Genomic DNA, 25,109 nt, shown 5'->3' with positions numbered 1-25,109 from the left:
GCATGCACTGACAACCTACTCCCATCATCAGCTGCCTCCCAGGCAGCTCCAGCATAACTTTGGCGCTGGATCAAGCTGCAATGACGCACAGCTGCCAGGAGGGGTCGTGTCACACAAGCTGCTTAGATTCTGATTGCACTGAGCGGATTTGCTGGGTGGCAGTGGGAGCTGGCTACAGTGTATCAAAATGGATCTATTAAATCTGCTCTCTCTCTAAAGGGGGTGGGACACACAGGCAGCGATGACCACCAAGGATTTCCCTTGACCGGTTCCACACTGCAAACAACCCAGAAACACAGAGCGTCAAATCCCCACATAATACCAATCAATCATCTAAAAATGTGTAAGGATACTACTTCCATTCATTCATAGGTCTGTTTATCAGTTAGCTCTATATTTAATAGTCCCTAGTAACCTTCAAAGTGTGTCTGCCCCCTGCACACAGTGGAAGCAGCAGTTTTATGGCCTGATGCAATATTTATAAGCCTGTAGCTTATCAATTCACCAAGCATATTGTAGAGCATACCATGGCCAAATATTCATGAGCCACTTGTTGTTATTATTATTGCTAACATTTATTTAGAAAGTGGCGACATACTCCACAGCACTTTGCAATTGGGAAGGAACAGTAATAAAACAAGACTGGGCATTAATAAAATTGGCAAACAGGACCCTGCTCGCAAGAATCTGCAGAAAAATAGGACTTTTAAAGATAACCTTAAATGCCAATGATGGCAATGGGAAGTTTGAGTATAAAAGCAGAATAAATGTAAGTCTGTGTGAACTGTATAGAGGGGAGGTGATCAGGTAGTATATCCTAGGGGGGTAAAGAAGGCGGTTCAGGAATGTAATAAGCTTGCCTAAAGAGGTTGAGTTTTCGGGAAAAGCTTTCAGGTTTGAGTATTGTTGCCCGAGTGGCGGAATTCCACAGAGTAGGCCCAGGAGAAAAGTCTTAAAACCTGACCTGCAGAAGGGTCCAGCTGGGAGATATTTTGAAACAAACGAAGAGATGTATGTTGGTAGAGGTTTTTTTAATTGCTTTGTATTATAAACTTGATTCTGTAACACACAGGCAACCACTGTGTGACTGACACAGCAGAGCAGAAGTCAGGAATGGATCTAGAGGAGAGCGGCCAACACCATAGCAGGCAGTGCCCACTCCAATCATGTTTAAAATGAAATCGGAGAATCCGGACAGCATCCTCTGCCTGCTTCTCACCCACCAATCGCCACTCCCAGTAGCACACTGATTGGTGGATGGTGATAGCCATTCACCAATCAGAGTAGGGGCAGGTCTCCACATTCTGATTGGTGAGTGGTTGGAACTATCCAACAATCAGAGTCACCAATAGACATTTGGGGGGAGGGTGGGAAGTGGTTCTGCTAAACTGTCTTGCCTAAAAGCAAAGTGTAGATCATCCCTTGGTAGCAGTTGATGAACGGAAGTTTAGTCTAGCAACTGTATTCAAAATGGATTGTCGGGGTAAAAATCTGGTTAGGGAAAGCAACAGTAAGAAAGGAATCCCAATAGTTGATGAATTAGAATATGAGGGCATTAATTACATTAATTGAAGGTGTTGCATGTCTCATGTGGGATATGTACATATTCTGGAGATGTTTCTTAGATGGATACAGTGGTGGAACTACCTCCGCTGCATGATGGCTAGCTCATCTCCAGGGTCTGAGCAGGGACCTTTAGTCATTGTATACTCCATCCACCAGTTAATCTCAGTGCCTGCTTGGCCAGATCCTGGAACATTGGTGCCCTGTTCGGAAAAGAGGTCTATACAATGTCCTATTTCCCCCACCAGCTCTACAATCAAATTAATGGCTTACAAATTTCCAACTAATAAACACATCACTGCCTTTTTGAATATAGTACCTATTAATTTTGAATAATGAATGACTTATTATGTTTTACTTATTTATGTTATGTTTATGTTACTTCATCCATGCAGAGAGATAGTTGTTTACATGAGATTTTAGATGGGTAGAGGTCAGCGTTGGAGACGTAGACTTGAATGTCATCAGCATAGAAGTGGTACTGGCGGCCGAATGAGCGAAACAGTTCCCCAAGGGAAGTGGTGTAGAGTGAGAATAGCAGAGGGTCAACAGCAGAGCCCTTAGGCACCCTAAAAGATAGAGAAAGTGGAGGTAAAGAAGTGCCAGAAGTAAAGACATTAAAAGAGATTTTGAATAGCAAGGAAGTGAACCAGGAAATGATTGTCAGGGTGCGTCCAAAAAGGATGTAAAAATATATTTATTTATATATAAAAAGAATAAGTGACCAAGCTCACATGTGTATCATCCAAATGATATGGCGGGTAATACCCGATACAATGTTACAATGAACACATTCCCAATGAGATGATAATAATCCTGACAGGACTCCCTCACATCCGGATCGCTATTTGAAGGAGAACACATCTCCATTATCTCCAAAGAGACTATTTTGCATCATTTTGAAGATTCAGGACGAATATATTCACTCAGTGTGTATGCTGAAACTGCCCTCACTCCTGAGGCAGTTTTACAACGGGATATCACTCCTCGGCACAACGGAACTCCGGCACCTGAGTACACTCCTCCCGATACCTATTGATATACACCACCCATGTCCACCAGCGGTGGTTTGTCAGCTATCTTCTTGGGATTTCCAGTGGTGAGATAAATACCCCAGCATTTTCACCATCTATAAGAACTTTATTGATCATTGTGGGATTATATGAGAAGCCACATTAAGGAAAATTGACACATCACGCATCAGACCACGCTGAATCCTATTATGGATCTGTGTTCATTCACCCTCACGTTGCAGCTGCACCTTACTATTGGTTGAGATCTCTCCTGCTACATTTTTGTTGATTATCAGGACTTGGTCTACAATACATGTTTTTATGATAGTGTGTACTGGCCAGACACTCATTTTATTGATTATTATCATCTCATTGGGAATGTGTCCATTGTAACATTGTATCGGGTATTACCCGCCATATAATTTGGATGATATACATATGAGCTTGGTCACTTATTCTTTTTATATATAAATAAATATATTTTTACATCCTTTTTAGACGCACCCTGATCATAATATTTTTTTGTTCTACACACTTTTGGGAGACTGGCAATCTCCTCAGGGTATGCGACAAGAAGATATGTGAAGCGATGTTTGATATATAATATAATATATTGAGGTGATATTTACGGTTGTAGCATAGTGAGCATATTTGTCTGTTAGTCACCAGGAAATGATTGTGTTGCGAAGGCCCATGGAGAGGAGTGGGATCAATGGTGTACAGTGTAGAACGCTTCAGCTAAATAGCTTCTGTTGGCTGGTAGGAAGATTGATAGTCAAGTTTTAGAAAGATTGAGTTTGAGGTGGTTAGAGAATATCCAAGATAAAATGGAAGAAATACATTCAGTTATGTCAGTCATTACTAATGGATAAAGGTCCAATGAGGATAGTTATATTGGTGTCACTTGCATTGAGGTGATGCTAATACCCAGAAGAGCTTATTAGTTTTCTACGAGAAGTCAATGGAGTTGAAAGGCTGTATTCTGATGAATAATGGTTCAGCCTACAAAATGGCCACTTCCATCCCCCCCCCAGAGATGCCTTGTGCATGTAGGCCCTGATTCATTAAGGAAAGTAAGGCAAAAAAAATGAGTAAGTTTTCTCCTGGACAAAACCATGTTACATTGCAAGGGCACACATGCCAACTTTCAAAACTTCTCACCCGGGGGAGAAGTCATGTGACAGGGGGTAGGAGGGGGCGTGGTGACGTAGTCGCGTCACCATAGCCCTGTCCCCACTATAAAATGCCAAAATTCACTGCATTGAAGAGCGGGTTGGGGCTTAATGACGCGATTAAGCCCCACCCTCGCCATTCAATTTTTGGCGAATCTGGGAGGACTCCCAGAAGTAGGCAAGTAAGTGCAAGGGGTGCAAATTAGTTTATTATTTTGCACATAAGTTAAATACTGTCTGTTTTTCATGTAGCACACAAATACTTGATAGCTTTATTTGTACAGTGAAATTTAAAGTTGATCTAGGACATGCCCTACCCCATCTATAAATCTGTCCTCACATTTTAAATTTACCTCCCCCTCCAATGCAACATGGTTTTGCCCAGGTGTAAAGTTACTAATTTTTTTCCCCCCGTAGTGAATCAGGCCTGTAGTGTCTTGTTACATGGGCTTCATACTTCTGTGCATTCTATCCTTTTCAAGTAAAACCTCACTACACTCATAAGCAAGATGTGGTTTATCATTTTTTACTAGACTACATCTCCCAGCATGCTCTCTGACTCAGTACAAGTTCTGCTGTGCAGCTTCTGTTTACATTTGGTTTGATGTACGTTGTCCTACCGATACATCCAGACCAAACATGTGGTTTCCATAGAAATAGAACTTTTCTCAAATTTGCAGTTTATTTTGAAGTTTCGCTGGCTGCTTGTTCAGACTTATACACATATTTTATTACTTCAGCAATGTTGTCTAGGAGATTCGCATTATCTAACACCTGGGTGTTTTGATATAGCTGTGTAAAATGTACTGAATAAATAATAAAATCCCCAAAGGATAATTTGTGATATGTCTGTGTAGCCACAACTTACCTACTCAACAAGGTACATGTTGATATGTAACTTGCTAATAAATATCCAACATCTACATCCTGCACTGTGGCGTCCTCCTGAGATTGGCCTTTCAACTCTATTATTTCTGGATTGCCTGGCTTACAGACAACATTATATTATATATATATATATATATATATATATATATATATATATATATATATATATATATATATATATATATACATATATATATATATATATATATACACATATATATATATATATATACACATATATATATATATATATACACATATACACACACACACACACACACACTATATGGACAAAAGTATGTGGCCACAGCTGCTATATATTGAATTGAGGTGTTTCAGTCAGACTCGTTGCCGGAGATATATAAAATCAAGCACCGAGCCATGCAGTCTCCATTTGTAAACATTTGTGATACAAAATGGTTCATTCTGAATAGCTCAGTGACTTCAATCGTGGTACTGTGATAGGATGCCACCTTTGCAATAAGACGGTTTGTGAAATTTCATCATCCCTGCTGGACATTCCACGGTCAACTGTAAGTTATATTATTAGAAAGTGGAAGGGTTTAGAAACAACAGCAACTCTGCCACGAAGCGGAAGACTGCGCAAAATTACAGTGAGCGGGTTCAACGGCTGCTAAGGCGCATGGTGCATAAAAGTCGCCAATGCTCTGCTGATTCCATAGGTGAAGAGTTCCAAACTTCCACCGTTATTAATGTAACCACAAAAACTGTGCGTCGGGAGCTTACTGGGAAGGTTTTCCATGACAAAGCAGCTGCATGCAAGCTTTACATCATCAAGATCAATGCCAAGCGTCAGATGGAGTGGTGTAAAGCACACTGATACTGGACTGTGGAGCAGTGGAAACATGTTCTGTGGAGTGATGAATCACGCTTCTCTGTTTGGCAGTCAGATGCTGGGAGAACGTTACCTGCCTGACTGCATTATGCCAACTATGAAGTTTGGTGGAGGAGGGATAATGGTACGGGGCTGTTTTTTAGGGTTTGAGCTAGACCCATTATCTCCAGTGAAGGGCAATCTTAATGCTTCAGCATACCAAGTCATTTTGGACAATGCTATACTTCCAACTTTGTGGCGACAGTTTGGGGAAGGGCCCTTTTCTATTCCAACATGACTGTGCCTCAGTGCACAAAGCAAGGACTACAAAGACATGGTTTGATGAGTTTGGTGTAGAAGAACTTGGCTGGCCCTGACCTCAACCTCATCGAACACCTTTGGGATGAGCTGGAATTGAGATTGTGAGCCAGGCCTACTCGTCCAACATCAGTGCCTGACCTCACAAATACTCTACAGGATGAGTGGGTTCAAATTCCCACAGAAACACACCAACATCTTGTGGAAAGTCTTCCAAGAAGAATGGAAGCCATTTTTGCTGTAAAAGGGGAACCAACTCCATATGAAACCATATGTATTTGAATACAGTGTCATTACAGTCCCTGTATATATATATATATATATATATATATATATATATATATAATCTGAATAATGTCACAGTGCTGTAGAAAACACCTAAACAAAATATAGCACCATACACCATGATATAATAAAATCAGTGAGTTGAAAGCATTTTATGAAAAATGTACTTTCTTCTAGAAATTGCAATATGAGGTTGGGGGACAATGTTGTAAGAGTTCTTGGTGGGTCTGTCCATTCTCATTTTAAGATGTGGACACTAAGCAGGTATGACCTGAGCATTAAAGGTTATTTTCACCCAAGATTTATTTTTACTAACTGGTGCGTGTGGAGGGCAGCTTGCCATGACTGACAGAGCAGTGGGTACCGTGCATGGGTGTCTGCATAGTAATCTGACCAATGGAGATACCCTTTATGGTGTAAGGCAACACTCACTTTTCTTATTTGGAAAATTCATATAATCCAATTGTTAATATGGAAAAAAATTAATGTATTAATTGTGTGTGCTGGAATTCTAAGCTGAAATATCAATTCAATTTGAAAATATAGTAGACCGGGCTCTCCCCCCACCCCCTCCCTTCCCCGATCTTTCTTAAAAGTACACATATGTGATATCCCTGTCCTTGGGTGACCTAGAGGAATACCTTTCACAGTAACTTTTCTGCTCAGGTTATGTAAAAGTAACAGTGACAAAACCATGAAAAACAATACAAAATGTGCTTGGGTAGAATGAAGAATTAAAAAGTAATTCCCAGCGAACTGGAAGTGAATCTGACACAGCACAAAGCCATGAACATGGAGCAGGTAAACAGATATTAATTCCCTCTTGTCTTCAAGGAGTTATAGATCATTAAAAATATGATAACTCTATAACATTGCCATGCCTTCATGAAGGTTATGTTAGGTGTTATACCATATGTAACCCTTGTTTGCATCGATGTGTAATGGTAGTGTGCCCTCCATTACACCGACCAAATGATGCCCTTAGATTGACTACCCAGCTGTAACTCTGAGTTACCCATCCCAGGATATGTGGGCAAACACAAGTCACTGCACATTTGGGTGTGATATAGATGAGATAGGGGAGGCAGACAAAGTGGTACACAGACACAACTGGTGAATGTAATGGTAAATGAAGACCTACATAGGGATGAATGCGCTTACCTGCCATGTGAGTTGGCTCCCATTGCACTTAAAATTTTCCCTGGCTTGTTTTGAGCTTATATCCAATAGCCTGAAACTGGGAGTGGCAAACAAGCCCAGATAGCATCCACGAACAGGAAGTTCTCCCTCTTCTGCTTCACAAAATCCCTCCATCCTGTTATGATTCCTAGTGCATTCAAGAATCAGCAACAGAAGTATGATAAACCAAATGACTTTATTTAGGCAAAATACATATACAGGGATTCAGTTCATGGGATATGCAGATTTCCAGGTAGCAGTCTAAACAGGTATAACTCAAATCCACAGATATGAACAGATGTAATAAATGGTAGGAAAGTCGACAGAGCAACACGTTCCAAGTAATGGCAGGTACAGTTAAATAGCAGTGACAAAAATAATGAGTTACCCCAGTCCAGGAGGCACGAGGCTGTCCAGGAAAGCAGACAAACAGAGTCCAGTGACCAAGCAGAGATCAGGGTAAGCAGAATCCAATAGCCAGGCAGAGGTCAATTTCACAAACGAATGAGCATAGTCCAGTAATCAAGCTGAGGTCAGGGCAACAGGCAAACAAGCAGGGTCCAGGAATCAGACAGAGGGTCACAACCAGAGATCAACAGCAGAAGCACAAACACTGGAACAGGGAGGAACAAGCAGCAGCCAGGGATTAAAGATGAACTGCACAGAGCACAGCTTGAGGCCGGTATTTCAAGCTGTGGGACAGGTGCGGTTCTAATCAGACATCAGGCAAAGCGGATTAACTCCTACAGGCATGGTGAAAAGTTCAGGAACAGAACAGCAGCACCTCTGGTGGGTTTGAGGTACTGCTGCTACATACAACGAATAGGCAGAGTCGTAACACATCCCTCCCTGTCAAGATATGTATGTTCATGTACTGTGTGGTTGTGCTGGTAACCTAATTTTTCTTTCTCCTTATTCAGTCAAGACACAGTCGGTGGAAAAGCAGAGCAGTTAACATTTAATATATCACAGGAGTTTGGCCGCAGGGTCCCCCCCTTCTTGATATATGTCTCTCTTAGAGTTCTTTCTGGCTGCGCTACAGCGAACATGCCCTGTGAGGGCAGGAGGTGTGTAGTCTCTCTGACGCTGTAATAGGTGCCTGGGATTATTGGCCAGTTGGTCATCGCTTTTTGTTTTATTGTATAATATTAGTTTGGTAGTTGAACTTGCTTTGCTTTCTTCGCCGCCATCATTTATACAATTAAAACTGTGGCCAAAATAAAAAAAAATGTCTGTGTCTTATTTCAGGTTATTAATTATGTACCTTTATTATATAAGGGGTAGAAGAGGTGGAGGGAGAATATTAGCTTTTTGGAGTTTTTTGGTGACAGGTCATCTGCAGAGCTGAATAAATAGTGAGATATTTATTTGCAAAGTAAATATATAGGGGGTGATTCATTAGGGAAAGGAAAGCAAAAAAATTAGTAACTTTGAACCTTGGCAAAACCATGTTGCATTTTCTTAAGAGTAATGTACTTCCAATGTGCAACCAACTCTGCATCAGTCCCTGAGTTATACCTTATCTCAGAGAAGACATTTGCTCTGCCGTAATACTCGGCTTCTCTCCTTCATTATTAACACTTGACCTTCTCTCTCTCCTCTACCTCACTCGATTCAACTTGGACGCTACCCCCGCTCCTCTTAGAAGGATTCCCACTCTTCTACAGCATAGAGGCTTTAAACAAATATTACTACATGTATCAGCAGATTAAAAGATCAGATTGCAAAAGTTTGTAAACTCAATGACTGAATATACTGTCTATTTACTGACATGTCTAATATTAGTGTCCTCAACAAAATATTGTTTTTTTCTCTTTATAATTTTGTTTAGTGTTATATATATATTTTAAATTTTATGGAGCACATTGTGAAGACTCAATCCATTCCCAAAGGACTGGTTCCTCAGGGAAAAAGATTGGGAGGCATTCTTACTTTGAGAAATTGTATCTCCTAAGGTAAGATATTGATTCTTCTATTATATAATATCTATATACATGTTTTCTAGGATTTGTTGTTGTTCTTCAATTTCTATATAATGTTTTCTCTTTCAGAACCTGGGGGGAACATTGGGGAGATCGATTGCTAGTCACTCGAGTGGGAGACAGTGCACAGAGGCAGCAAGCCTAACCGAAAAGTTGTATATTGCCTCATCTGAAACACCTCTGGATCCATCTGCTAGTGGCAAGAACATAGGAAAGCCACCCGAAGAGGTAAGCTGTCAATCCCCACTCCTTATAAGGATTATGGGTGATCATCATCATCATCACCATTTATTTATATAGCGCCACTAATTCCGCAGCGCTGTACAGAGAACTAACTCACATCAGTCGCTGCCCCATTGGGGCTTACAGTCTAAATTCCCTAACACACACACAGTCTAGGGTCAATTTGTTATCAGCCGATTAACCTACGAGTATGTTTTTGGAGTGGGGGAGGATAACCACGCAAACACAGGGAGAACATACAAACTCCTCACAGATAAGTATACAAAAGGTTCATACATACACTTGCGCTCCCTTCTTAGCACAACAGGAAAAACCACAATTCTAATTTATTCTTCAATGGGTGTAGCTAGATGTAACACAGCAACCCTAAAGAGGACTCAATGGTCCAATAAACAGAAAAAACATATTATAGCGTAATATGTCAATGAAAAGTCCCACTCAAAGTGACTTCCACCACCATACAGGATTTTATCTTCAATCTTCCACCATGGATACCCAGTGTGTAAAAGAATAACCCAGTGATCCTATGTGATCCAAAAGGAACCCCTTATGGATGTATGCTTACTCGGCACAAGAGATTCAGCGCTTCCTCACACAACATCCTGATCATTCTTAAATGTGGCATATTGATCCTCACTCCAATAAGTACTCCACATATGTAGAGAAATAACAATAAAAAAAGAGAAGATCTAGTGCATTAACAGGATAAATAGTTTAATATCCACACTATATCAGAAAAGTAGTATAATGGGACCCGTACCAAAAAACAAAGGAAACAACAGCATTCAGAGTACATAACCAGATGGATGGTATGAAACAAAGAATTTTTCTTCACTACCGTTTCCTCCGTTCAGTCGTCAAATCCCACAGTCAGCCATGGTCGGGAATTGAACTCATGACCCCAGTGCTGTAAGGCAGAAGTGCTAACCACTATGCCACCGTGCTGCTCCATATATTGGAGTAGCTGAATGAAAATAACCCCTATTACAAGAGCCATTGAGGGTCATCATTTCTTAGTATGATTTCTTAGTTGTTTTGGTTGTTTGTTGTTGGTAATAGTATCTGTTAATTTTGAACTTGTGTATATAAGAAAACAATTTATTTACAAGATGCGGTAAATTGTTGTAATAACAAACATGAAAATAACTATTTTCCTAAAAAAACGTGATACACATTTTATTTTATTTTTTACAAGTTTCATTTATTTATATTAAAAGATTAATAAATTACTATTTAAATACTTGCAAATATATTTTTTAATAATGTTATATTCGCTGATTAAGTTTTATTATTTTATCAGGGTAGTTCAGGGTAAAAACAGAAGATTGAGCAGACTTGCCTCTCATTTTAAATCCATGCCCTCAATTCCTAACATGTTCTTTCTTCTTTGTTCCAAATCATAGGAAGGAGAGTCCTCAAAAGTGTGACCCTCTCTTTGGTGTCTAACGTTATGGAACCTATATGACCATATGAACATGGGAAGCAGTAAACCGTAGGACATTACATAAGACTCAATATTTATTAAAATATAAGCCGAATGCACTTTCTATTAAACAACCTGCATAGCTTTAACGGGTGATTGACAACTTCCTGGGTAGATCAAGTTCTCTTTTAGGATGTGACTTCATTATATTTATTGAAAAACAGAAATCCTCATCAGCCACAAACACAGGAGGAATTGGTTCTCCTACATCCACTTTGGGTTTGGAAAATTGAACATTCCTTTATTGTTTTGCAACCCATTGGTGATGTTTTAAACGTTTTAGCATCATTTATATATATAAATGGTAATGAAATTATAAAAGCTATCAACAAATGTCACTAAAGCAGTTACAAATTATTTATTTTGATAAATATTGTAAAACTTTGAACCATTTGTAAGTAAGTTCAGTATTCAGGTGGGTATGCCATCTATGTCTCAAATTTTTTTGGGAGGGGTGTGATTTTTATAAATCATTAACAGATAGCTCTCATATGCCCTCCATTTGATTTTTAGGTACCTTCAGAAGTCTTAAGCGCAATCTCAATAAATTGTCAATCGATAACAAAATAAATAAATAATAACATTTGTATATTTAAGAAAAACTAATTTGCACAACATTTTTATTATATAGAGAAACACTAACTATTTGACACTCTGTACTAGACACAAGAAAGGGGTATACATTGTAAACTTGCTATATGGTGGCTAAGTGGTTAGCACTTCTGCCTCACAGCACTAGGGTCATGAGTTCAATTCCTGACCATGGCCTTATCTGTGTGGAGTTTGTATGTTCTCCCGGTGTTTGCGTGGGTTTCCTCCCACATTCCAAAAACATACTAGTAGGTTAATTAACTGCTTACAAAATTGACCCTAGTCTGTGTCTGTGTGTGTGTATGTAAGGGAATTTAGACTGTAAGCCTCAATGGGACAGGGACTGATGTGAGTGAGTTATCTGTACAGCGCTGCGGATTAGTGGTGCTATATAAATAAATTATAATAATAATAAAAGAAGTCCTTGACAAAGATAAGAACAATACTGTGACTATTTCCACTCAGCCATAACCAGCAATTAGCCAAATGAAGATAACATTTACAGCTACATTCAATGGTATTACACAACACTCACTAACATAGCACACACACATAACCCCCTGCTGATAAAAGTAGCTCTTTTAAAGTTTCAAATTGGAACTTAAGTATCGTAAGAAAAAATGAACCCAGTATAGAAATAAAAGGATATTACATATTATTATCCCATGACGTGTATACATGTACTCCTTATAAAGGCTTACATTTATACTGGTCTAATATGTTTTGTGACTCGGCACCCCTCTGGTGCTGCATACACGAACAACTTCTTGTAGAGTATACAATTATTTTATTGTTACATCACAACAAAACCGCATACATTTCCATCAGGATGACACCAGGGGATCTAACGCTGACTAGACTTAGTCCTCCTGTCTAGTCACTGGCCACTGTCTAGAATCGGTCGCACTTCACAGTAGCACAACATAGGTTTATATACTTGAGACTCCTCCCACAGTCATAGCTTGATTGATAGGTGACAATCTCACCTTGCCTTTAAAAAGGAGTTCTCTGCAAGTGTCCTGTAATTACTCTTTACTGCAGACACACCCTGTCAGGTTTGCTGTGAGCTGTGGTAAAGACACTTTCAAACCATTTTCAAAGCAAGTAAGTTAAATCACATGTTATACTTTTACTTTGTCACACATTTCTTACACCTGAATACCTTAACCTAGATGCACTGCTATACATGTGCGTAACACTGTCTGCAGCCTGCAATTGAACAGCTAATTCCTTTCTTAGATGCCTCTTTGCAAATCATTCCCTTTGTTACAGTTCTTAAATGTTTTCTTTTCCTGTACGGTTTATATTGTAATATATATTTATATAAGTATTATATGGTGAGGAAATACATGTTCTAATAAAAAAAAGGAATTTAGTGTGACCAGCAGCAAATACTCCGCAGATATGCTAGTCCTTGTGTTGGGTTTGATGAGGATGGTCATACAATATCTAGGAGCTCATTAAAATGATTAATAGTTGGGTAGGATTGCAAGATTTTGGGCGTCACTTCCTGTGCTTTGGAGTAGGGGCTGGTTGGCAAATTTTAGCCCATGTGTGTGGAGAGGGGAGTCAGAAGTCAGACGTTGGCTCAGCACCCTATTAGGAACATTTTAAAGGAAAAAAATGCAAGTAGACCAGTGACCCAGCCCAAGGTAGTCCACTATGGGACCGGACCGGGCCCCTGCCCCCCCTCCCCCTCCCTCACAGCCTGGCCAGCCTCAGATTTGGAGGAAGTAAGTCTTGAACAGACTATATTTGCTTTTTTTGTTTTCTATTTTTTTGTACACGATGCTGCAGAAAAGCTGCAGGGAATCTTTGATATGCATTAATAAACATGCTCTGAGTGTATTGTAAAAGCACATTGAATGCTACGTTAAGGCGAGGGAAAATTGGCACATTGTAACTGGTGTTTAACTTGCTTTGTTTTTCAATGCCAGTAAGTACCAGCCTCTAAGGGAACAGCAATGTTTGTAAATCATATGAATATAAGCAACAAAATTTGTCTGAACATCTCACAATAGAATTCTGTACGTAATGTTTGACCGTCTAATGTCATATGTATGTTATTTATTTATTCTATGTGAAATATAGTCTATTTTTCAATAAGAAAAATATGTAGGATGCTGAGCCAGTACAGGACGTGGTTGGGTTCGCCATCTGTGGCATGATGACACAGTTCAGAAATTGTGTCCTATGTCCATGTATTGATGCCTATGGAGGTGGCCATTTTCATGGAGACCAATAATTAATCATATACTGACAGGTAAGACAACATGACTTCAGTAATGGAGACAGAAATGTAAAAGACACTTCAGTCTCTAGAGATTTATTAGCTGCTTTTCTTTAACGCTTAGTTGCCTACTCTCCCGGGAGACTCCCGCATTTCTGGGAGGGCAACCTCCCGGTTCTCATCCCCGCAATAGATAAGTGATGGGGCTTAATGATGCAACTATTGCGTCATCTTAGCCACCCCCCCTGCTATAATTGGCCAGAATTGTGACAATCGTTTAGGGGGCGGGACCAGAATGATGCAATACATCAAGTCTCACCCCTGAGCGCCCACCTCACCCGGGATCTCCCTGAGACCAACCAGGGAAAGTTGGCAAGTATGATTAAACTATCACTAGCTCAACAGCTTCATCCAGGCCCTAATCTACAAATTAGGCCCTCTAAGATATTATATGAAAATATATTAATAATAACAAGGTGGTGGGAGATGAGATACACTGAGACTCATCAACTAAATAATATGGTCCTATCACAGTTTTCAGCTTCAAGACAAGGAGGCCAGCAAGTAGGTGTTGAGTGCTGGTGGAGATATTCATTTTCAAAATGTGTTTTTTGTTGACATCCTAAGGTTGGGACCCACAATGTTGCTGATGGTGGGATGCGTGAATAAATCTAATAAAAAGAGATAATTTATTCCTTTCTGCCCATACTACAGAAATCACTATAGTGGGATGTTACTAAGTTTCCAGCAGAGGTAGAGGTATTTCAGAAATTAGTAATTACATAGTTGCCTATTCCAGCTCTCATCATCATCATCATCACCATTTATTTATATAGCGCCACTGATTCCGCAGTGCTGTACAGAGAACTCATTCACATCAGTCCCTGCCTCATTAGAGCTTACAGTCTAAATTCCCTAACACACACACAGCTCTCGCTGACAAATCATGTAGTAGACTTGAGTAGAGCTGAATTGAGAAACCAAAGTGTCTGAAAACCTTTTATTCTGGGCAAACATCTGTGACCACATATTGTTTTTAACCACTCATGAAAGAGTACATAACACTGATAGAAGCCTGTGCACCTCCACCCCTCCACCTAAGTATATGTACCTCAATGTACCAGTTTGTGGGGCTGGTTTGGGCAGCATGTACCACCATATTAGTATATGGTATAACAGGAGTAATGTAAGTAACATCTTGAACCCAGATAACAGTAATTTATTTTTACTCAGAAGGTCAATTCCTCAATCCCAGAGCCATACCTGAATAGGTGGCTTATTGCCTCTGAGCTGCTGAGAGAAAAAGACACACCACCATTAGATACATTAGGATAAGTGGGTGACTACCTACATGAAAAAGTGTAGTTCACTACAAGGTAACCAACTCTCCTCTGACCAATGGTTCATAGGACCAAGATTTCCTTTGGGTTGGGTACTGCCCTCAATCACTAGTCAGTGAAGGGCAACAGGCAGTCTGTGGTGCACTGCTGACCTTTCACCTGTGGCCCCCCATCTTGCTGCTCCTGATCTTACTCTCTGCTTTGTTATAGTAGAGAATACGTCTCTTTGGTATTATTTGTGACTTCTGTGTCATGTGGCCTCTTCACAAGACGTAGGGGAGTTATACTGCGCGTCACATGATGCGGCAGCATCGCGTGTCATGTGATGCGGCCGCCTGTGCGCTGAGGCGGGCGCGTCACATGACATTATTGCCGTCATGTGATGCTACCGCCGGTAATAATTAGGTTATAGTGCAGCCAGGGGTAGGGAGGCGGAGCTGGGCGGCCGGCCCTAATAATAGATAAACTGAGCGGCCCGGGGGATCGATGCCCCCCTGCCTAGCCCGCCCCTGATAGGAACTAAGACAGACAGATATAAACGACTTCTCTTAGGGCAGTTCATGCTGATGTGATACCCACCAACACGTCTTTGACAATAAAATTCAGCAATACAACAATTTGGTAATAATCTATTGAAACTTATTACAGGAAGGATAATACATTGTAATAAAATAACATGGGCTATCTAGGCAGATGAGTAGCTAAATCTGTTTTCAATTTACTTGTGTATTAAATGTGTTTTAATCACATAAATAAAACAATGTTATTAAAAACGAATTCTCTCTCTCTCTCTCTCTCTCTCTCTTTATATATATATATATATATATATATATATATATATATATATATATATATATATATCCCAGAGATGTTAAAGCACTTATATTTTATTGGGTCTTTAGTGCAAAAGATATCTAAGTTTATTGGGTCATATATCTGATAAACACAATTATATATACAGTAGTTATAACAGTATATCGGATAAAGTGCAGTGTTTTAGTACTAGGGAGCTGTATTTCTTTTAAAAAATGGGTTTTAAAACCGCTGAAATTACATTCCCTATAGGTCTGGGAGCTTTGAATAATAAAATCTAGACCATTATGCACTATGGTCTCTGCAAATATAAATTCTTCTTAATGTCATAATATCCTTGAAACACGGCAGAAAAGGAGTTTGATCTCGAGTCCATGCGAGAGGTTTACTTCTGCATACCGATAAGGACCCAGCGGGTCATAACTATTGATCACTTATGTACCTGTAAGTAGGCAACTCACAGATGTTGGCAATGTAAATTGGCAGATGTAATCATGTAACCTGTACTAAAAGAGTTTTAAAAACAGAGCTGGCTGTATCTATCTATAATATAAATGTCTAGTGGCGTGTGTTAGTCTGTCTGTGTGTGTGTAAAATATAAAACCAAGCTACAGCGCCACCTGCTGGGCCGAGTTATACACTGACCTACTAAATTCTTAGTGTGTGTGGAAAAAAAAATTCAGAAAGGGCTGAAATTTGGTATACTAAGATGTTTTTAATTTGTTAATTTAATTTGTTAATTGTTAAAAGTGTTTATAAAGATTTTAAAAAATATATATATATTTCTTGAAGGAGAAGTGACAGTGGGGAGTAGTTGGTGGTTGCCGGGGTTGACAGTGGGGAGTGGTTGGTGGTTGAGGCCTGGGCTATGGCCCAAATGCATGACAAGAACCTTTTTAACACCTTAAGTAGCTTGATTTGACTAGAATGCATGAGTATCATGCACGGGTTAACATGTATCTATATATGTATATATATATATATAAATATATATATATATATATATACATGTTAACCCGTATATTGTGGCAAATATGCCTCTTTGCCACAGTTCCCCTATAAGAGAACTAATAAAAACACAGCTAGTCTGCAGCAGCAGGCTGCACACAAGGTGGAAGGTTCCCTTGGATCCTCTTTCAGCACACACACACACACACACACACACACACACACACACACACAGGTGTTCCGCATGGGTGTGATCGGTTTGCTGTGATTTGTTGTAGTGCTTGGGGTGGAGGATAAAAACACTATCTGTATGTGTGAGTGGGACCACCGATGCCAGTAAGTGGCCGGCTTGCAGACAGGGAAGTAATATCTAGCCAGATGTAGGTGGTGGGGGGTTTTTGTCTACTGTTCCTGATATGATTGCTGCTGCTGTTTTAGCATCCTTACAACTGCCAATAAACAGTTAAATGGTTCAGCATACCTGTGTCAGATTCCTGTGAATGCTGTACTTTCTCACAATATATATATATAGATATATAATATACATATATAACTTCTTTTTTAATGCGCAAAGAAGACATAAGCCTTTGTGAAGGCTGACACCATTGGCTTTATCACTTTATTATAGATTCCCATATACAGCAAATTATCTCCATTAAAGAGGTATTCCAACTTTAAAGTCAACTTTACTAGATCCCATCATTTCCCATTATTAGTACTTTATGGTTCGTCCCTTGGACCCTCATCATTTGCTGTATTTAGCAGGGTCCCTGCATTAATACATTGCTTGGACTTTGCCTTTTAACATTCTGCACCGCTAACTCTTTCCATTGAAAGCCATAGAGCATACCTGCCTACTCTCTTGGAATATCTGGGAGATTCCTGGACTTCCGGCAGGGTCGGCCACTCTCACAGATCCTGTCTCTTTTTCTTGTAAAGAGATCTGGGTCTTGATGAGGAGATTCGCATTCTCCCTCCACTGGATGCTGAAGTACTTAGCACTCCTCTAAGCATGTGCTGGCAATCGGTGTGTAACATGCTGGCAAACGGAGGGAGAGGAAATGAACCGCTTGGTTCTTGACCCTTCACGGGCTCTTTAGGCCATCAGTGCTGTGCGCATGTAAGGCAGAGTTCAACATCCATCTCTCTAATTTTATTAGTGGTCCACACAGACACAGAGGAAAGCTTTCGATGGAAGGGAACCCCTACCACATCGCCAATATAACCCAACATTAAAATTATAGATGCTCAGGCTCGGTTCCTCGGAAACTGAACACACCTGAACTTAGGGGATCCGAGTACCGAGCCAAGTCGGCTCGGTACTGTCACGCACCCTCGGTATAGAAAACAAGGCAAAACGTCATTGTGACGTTGTCGGATCTCGGATCTCGCGAGTTTTGAATTCCTTTTAAAGATTCAACATAACGGTGGGTCGGAGGGAATTAGGGTGGACCCCCATTTTTCTTTTCTGCCACTGCTGTGTGCCAATGTGTCCTAGATGTACTAGGAACTGCCGTGTGTTTGTGTCATTGCTCTGTCGCTTACCATCCAGCCAGGTCGCTGCAGTATTTGTCCCAAAGTGTATGAAAATAATATTGTGACCTGTCAGGTGGTTTAAATCGACTGCAAATGACTTGCAATTTGTATTATTGAGGTTAATAATAATGTAGGAACAAAAAAAGAGCAAAATTATGTGATTTTAGCATATTTTAGCATTTTTTCTAAAAAATCCAAAACCAAAACCAAAACACACGAGGGAGGTTTTGCCAAAACCAAACCACGAAGCTAATCCAGATCCAAAACCAAAACCAGTTCACGGGGGTCAGTGAGCATCTCTCGTTATAAGTCAATCATCCAGTAGGCTGGAGACTAAAACATGCAAAAGTGACTTTATCAACTGATATCACAAATCCATTAGCCAAAAAAAGTCATATGAGAGATCATTCTGTATTATATTCAATATTATTGAATGTACTTACATACCTGCCAACATGTAAACAAATTATGCCATACCCCAATCTCAGAGCCGTAACTTAGAATTCTAGCGTCCTGGGCGAGAAAGACAAATGCCGCCCCCCTAGCCCTCAATTTTAACCAAATTAACCTAAGATATTCCTAAATTGCGCCCCCCTTCAGCGTTGCGCCCTGGGCGGTCGCCCCTGTCGCACAGCCCTAGTTACGGCCCTGCTCAATCTACCACAAGACATACTTTGATCCATGGCTCTTTTCCAGTAACAACCTGCCCTGTCTTTTTTAAGTTTAATTGTGTAATATATAAAATATTTTATTTTAAACCATACTCAACACTTGTAACTGGACTTACTGGTGACCTGCATAGCCTAATCCTGGACATAAGATGATGATAATACACTTCTTGTTGAATAGATATTCTGGAGTCAATTCAAGTATTTAAAGTAATTGGTAAGGAGGATTGGCAGCAGAGGAACATACCTGAATAAAAATGGCATCACATGAGTGGAGGTGAGCCGATCATGTGACGCTCACATCCACTTATGTGACATCCTTACCTGCCACGCCCCTCACCTACCAAGCCTCTCTGCCTATTGAATTAAATGACACTGTTCAGCCAAGGGTAGCCATCAATTTCTATAAGGAGTGTACTATGATCATATCAACTGCTAATATGGATACAAACATCTTATGATCATTTCAGTGCCAAAAAATTAAAATCTTAAGAAACTGGCAAAGTCACAGCAAATAAAGCCTTACTGGCAATAAAACAGAAATGTACCATGACCTTTGACCTGAGCATGTTGATTGACCGCCTGAATTCTGAGAGGCCATTTTGTGTGTGTGTTGTGTAACCCCTGGGGATGCTGCAGTTGGACTTGAGCACCCAGGGGCTAATAATCACAATTGCATCAGTAAGAAAAGAGATGCATATAGCTATTTACCAGTCAAGGAGAAGGAACTACATCTCCCAGAAAGCTGTTATGAAGAGGGGGCGGAGCCTAAGAAGACTGAGAAACCAGAGGGCGGAGAGAGAGAGGGAGAGAGGAGCATCCTGGGAGAGACTGAGCTGTGTGACCAGTTCAGATAGGTGACCCAGAGCCGTAACTAGGGTGGTGCGGGCGGTGCCATCGCCCCGGGCGCAAGCCCAAGAGGGCGCAGCAGCCGCCCGCTACCTTCCCCTACCCACCGGCATATTAAAAAAAAAAAAAAAAAAAAATTGCAGCCGTGTCAATAAAGTTAATACAAAAGGACAAAAAAAAAAAAAAAAAAAAAAAAAGTCACCTGATCTCCCGGCGGCTCTCGGCAGTCTCCTCACTCCCACTGAATGTACAGTATATTTTGTCAAAGACAAAAAATGGATTTCAGCACATCCCCCTGATGAAGAGACATGTAGGAACTCGAGTGCTGTTATTTGGTTCTCAACCTCTACTGCTCAAGATGTGTTATTCTTCCTGTCTCCCAATCATTCAAAGCAATTGTGAACTAGTGGCAGTCAATAGTTATATGTCTGGCTCTAGGCTAGTGTATTAACTTCATTATTACCCTACAGCTGTTTTTGCAATCTTTTATTGTGTTTTGAATCAGTTTCTTGAAGAATAATACAGTTTTAAAATATACTGTTAACGCTCCATACTTTGTTCTGTTTTATGCCTGAGTTTATATACATGTCATCTTGATGTGCCATTAATGTACTACTGAGGCACTGTTAATCCTGAGGTATCACACATCTGAAATCCTTACATAACTATCGAAATACTGTAGGTCTTTATCGAAACTTCCATCCGTTATGTGCAGTAGTGGATCCACTTTATTTGACACGCTTCCCCATATGCGTGCTTCAGCTTTTATCTTTTCACCAAGTTTGTTGAAAGTGCTAGCCATGCTAGCGGGGTGCTAGCCATGAAAATGTCAATGAATGAGTCCTTTATAGGTAGATGTACATGAAAACCATCATAAGAGAAGTACAGATTTGGATTGCTAGAAATGATTGAATTATCACAAATAGAAAGAGTAGCAAAGAAAAATGCGGTCCTCTTTAGGTGACATTAATTATCTCTATATAAATCAGGACAATGAAACTAGTGACTAAGGAAGCCAATGTGTGTCTACAACTACAGTGAGAGAAGAAAAAAACTAGGAGAGTGCTGCAATACTTGATACTAATCTAATAGAACAAATATTATATCTAACATACCGATGAGGGAGACTTTAGGGAATAATGATCACAATATGATCACATTTGCATATAGATTGATAAAAACATTTTTTAAGGGAACTGCAAAAACTAGGAATTTTAGAAAAGCAATGTTTAATCAGCACAAAGAAAAACTACCATCTACCCACAAAACTGTTTTTTCAACTGTATTTAGGACTACATCCCAGTCCGAATCTGCACACAATTGCTCGACCACGTTACTGTCCAATGCCCATGTTAGAACACGCCTTCCCTCCCCATCACACCTTTTCATGCAAAAGGAATTCTAAGTGGCAGATGCAGAGCCGTAACTAGGGTGGTGCGGCTCTGCATATTCCCCTACCTGCCGGCATATTAAAAAAAAAAAAAGAAAATTGCAGCCGTGTCAATAAAGTTAATAAAAAAGGAGAAAAAAAAAAAAGAAAGTCACCTGATCTCCCGGCGGCTCCCGCCAGTCTCCTCGCTCCCACTGAATGTGACGTTGTATTCAGCGAGGAGCACTGCTGGGGCAGAGGCAGCGTAAAAGCACAGGACACAGGACGGGTAAGTAAAATTGTATTTATATTATGTGTGTGAGGGCAAGCTATGTATTTTTACTCAGCTCAGGAGGTCACTCAATATTCAAAAGCCAGCATTTTTTTGCAAAATGCCTTTTACAACAATCCAGTAACTGTTTTACTAAACAATTGATCTATAAGCGATCTGGAATGTACCCAAAGTGCTTATTTATTAACTTATCCAGCAAGTTAGTAGGTCAATTGTATTTTAGAAAAAAAAGTAAAATATAAAAAAAAAAAAAAAAAATTTGTGTTCTGCAAAATTAAATATCCTTTTTGTTTGTGGGCGCTTGTGAGTGCTAAAGGAGGCACACTGGTGAACATTTATTTTCTTCACTACCCTCTGACCTATAAGATCTGTTTTGTTACTTGACCTAATATTCCCATCTTGCCTCTTTTTAGTGTATTATATTAAAATAGCAATGTATGTCATAGGGCTTCTCCTTTCTATATAAAAAAAAAGCTAGCTTAATGGAATCCCACCAGTGTGTGTGGGTGTGTGTGTGTATATATATATATATATATATTATTATATATTCTTTCAGTAAAGTGCTAGCCACACCCACACATTAGGTTGGCCACACCCACTTGTCAAATGCCACTCCCACTTAGATGGGGGGCGCCGGTGCCCTGTCTCGCCCAGGGCACTAAAATGTCTAGTTACGGCACTGAGGTGACCCTAGGGAGAAGGGCACTGGATGAGTGATCTGAGCAGAGAGAGAAGTCTGCAGAGATATCAAAGCTCAGTGCAGTTCTGAACAGAACCTGCTGGAAGCCACAGTTTGAAGCTGTAGGAGGAGGTTTGCATGCATCTCTGAAGAAGGACATTTTACAAGTCAGCCATTTTGGAGATAATCAAGTTCAGACCTGTGACACACTGGTGCAGATAAGTTACTGGTTATTTTTATCTATCTGTTGTTGTTCAAGTGGGGTTTGGACTATATCTGGCCACAAGGGCTGAAGAGTTAGGGATAGATGGGTGGGCAGGTAAATATGCACCAAGTGTGTGTCTAATCAGCACTTGTGGAACTACAAGTCCCAGGATACAAATTAGAAAGGATTTTACAGTTGTTGCTAGAGGAGGGTCTGCATACTGTGACTGCTGTACCTCACTGCAAGTGATTTAAAGACCTCCAAAATCTGCAAACTGGACACATGATGTTTCCATGCCATGCTGCATACATACAGAAGGGCCCCAACTTGCAGTGCACTGCTCTATTTGTGTGGTGTGTTTGAATACTGCTGTGTGTGTTTGGCAGTACATTGTAGGGCTATAAGGGAAAATATATAAATTCACCCTGCAAGATATTCACAGTATCAGGAGCAAGTAAGATATCTGATATATTTTTTCATGTGTATAAAGCTGTGACAGTTAATGGTTATATTGTTATATATTATATTATATTGTATGCTGTTATTGATTTATTGCGAGTTTTTGTGTTAACTTGGTGTGCATAGTAAGAAGTGGTGGGCCACTTTCATCCACACTGTTTTATTACTGTATTGTATTGTTTGCACTATTATTTCAAATTATACCAAAGTATATTTTTCTATAAAATTACAAAGCTGCATTTAGGATTTCCATTTAAATAAATGTGCCTGGCTGGCTTTTGCAGCACACATTTTGTCACAGAGTGTTAATACTGGGCAGGGGGTTTCCCGGATCTCCCCCTGGTGTATCTTTTGAACACCCCTCAGAAGAGAAAGCAGAGATTCGGGTGGAGGCACTGAAAACCAAGTACCAAGGTGAGAAGCATCTGCGTGGTTCAATATATATATATATACCCTCACAACGCTTAATACACAAGGGGGTGTTACAGTGGAGGCACTGCTGAGATACTGAAGACACACTCAGTGAAACCCATCAGCACAGACGTCATGGATAGTATAAGAGAAGAAGTGTTTCTGTGGTGTGAACAACAGACTGTGGCCCCAACTCGATGTTTAGGGATCTATGGTGACTCTCAGGGAGTGACAGATGAGGAAGTCCTGCATGTGCTCCACAGGATTTATGGGGTAGAACATCCTAAAATCCTTGGATGGAAAGGTAGAGATCAGCATAAGACCAGTCTGATCCTCTGTGAGACGCAAGCAGAATTGGATAAAGATTTTCTTCCCTCCCTCGTTTCTGGGCCACAAAAACAACAATGGAATATTGTGATACCGTTAAAGCCAAAACAGCTAGTCGCAGCACCTCTTAATGCTGAACTTCCAGATGGAGATATTAACCGACAAGTATTCCCTCAGGCCAGGGAAGAGAATTCTCAGTCACCCTCCAGTACTAGGAAAACTGATGAGGATCAAAGCGAACTGTTCCTCACTGCTGTACAGAAACTGGTAGACCAGTTAGGAAAGTCACAGCATGAAGGGGGCTACAGAAGGCTCCGGCTCTTCTCAGGAATAAAACCAGTCCCTACTGGGGAAGAAACTTACGAGGCATGGAAAGAGATGGCTTCCCAATACCTGGAGGAATGGCATTGCTCCGAACCCTATAAGAGACAGCGGATCGTTGAAAGTCTGCGAGGTCCCGCTGGAGAACTAATCCAAGCTGTACGGAGAAGTGACCCCCAAGCCACTGCATGACACTACTTAGCGACTCTAGATCAGGAATATGGAATGGCAGAGGATGCAACAGATCTGCTCTATCAGCTACGCCACACCTATCAGGAGTCAGGGGAGACATTGTCCAATTATATCTATCGGCTGGACAAGCTGATCCACCTTATTGTGTCAAAGAAAGGAATACCCCTAGCAGAAGTAGACGACAGGCGTATGCAACAGTTGTTACGGGGTGCTCTGTCCCATGACCCAGTAGCGATGAAGATAAGAAATGCTCAACTGGGACAACCATCACCTACTTTTCTTCAGTTGATACAAGATGTTAAACAAGAGGAAGCTATAGTTAAATCCCGAGAGAGGGTGACCAAGAAAGTCAAGGTCGTACAGTCAAAGCCCGAGGCTGACCTTCCCAGCACTGAGTTAATGAAGATTGTGGAGAAACAAGGTGAGCAGATTGCTCAGTTGTTGGAGATGCAGAAGCAGATTCAAGCACAGATGCTGAAATACCACACTACCGAGCAACTGCACCCGAACATCCACCCCCGGCAAGTTCTCGAAGCTAACACTACTCGGAAACAGAACAATTGTTTCACTTGTGGAGAAGTTGGGCATCTCGCTAGACAATGTCCTCAGAGGAAGGGAGGAAGGTGGTCACCCTCACCATCCCACCGGGATAGGAAGCTTTCGGAAAACTGAAAGGGAGGACCAGGAACCCCCACACTGGCCCTCTAAAGAAAGCTGACATTAACACTGTGGGGAACTCTCACCTGGAATGGGGTCTTTTGCCCAAAGGATTGCTGGGACCCTCTCCTCACGTGCCGGTATGTCTAAATGGGAGACCTTGTATGGCCTTGCTAGATAGTGGTTCACAGGTGTCCATTGTGTTCGAGAAGTGGTACCGAGATAATCTATCTGACTTGCCCATAAAGCCATTGTGTGGAC

The sequence above is a fragment of the Mixophyes fleayi genome, chromosome 10 (assembly GCF_038048845.1).
Source record: "Mixophyes fleayi isolate aMixFle1 chromosome 10, aMixFle1.hap1, whole genome shotgun sequence".
Taxonomy (NCBI): domain Eukaryota; kingdom Metazoa; phylum Chordata; class Amphibia; order Anura; family Limnodynastidae; genus Mixophyes; species Mixophyes fleayi.
The sequence above is the reverse complement of the archived record's forward strand: the minus strand, read 5'-3'. Positions refer to the sequence as shown.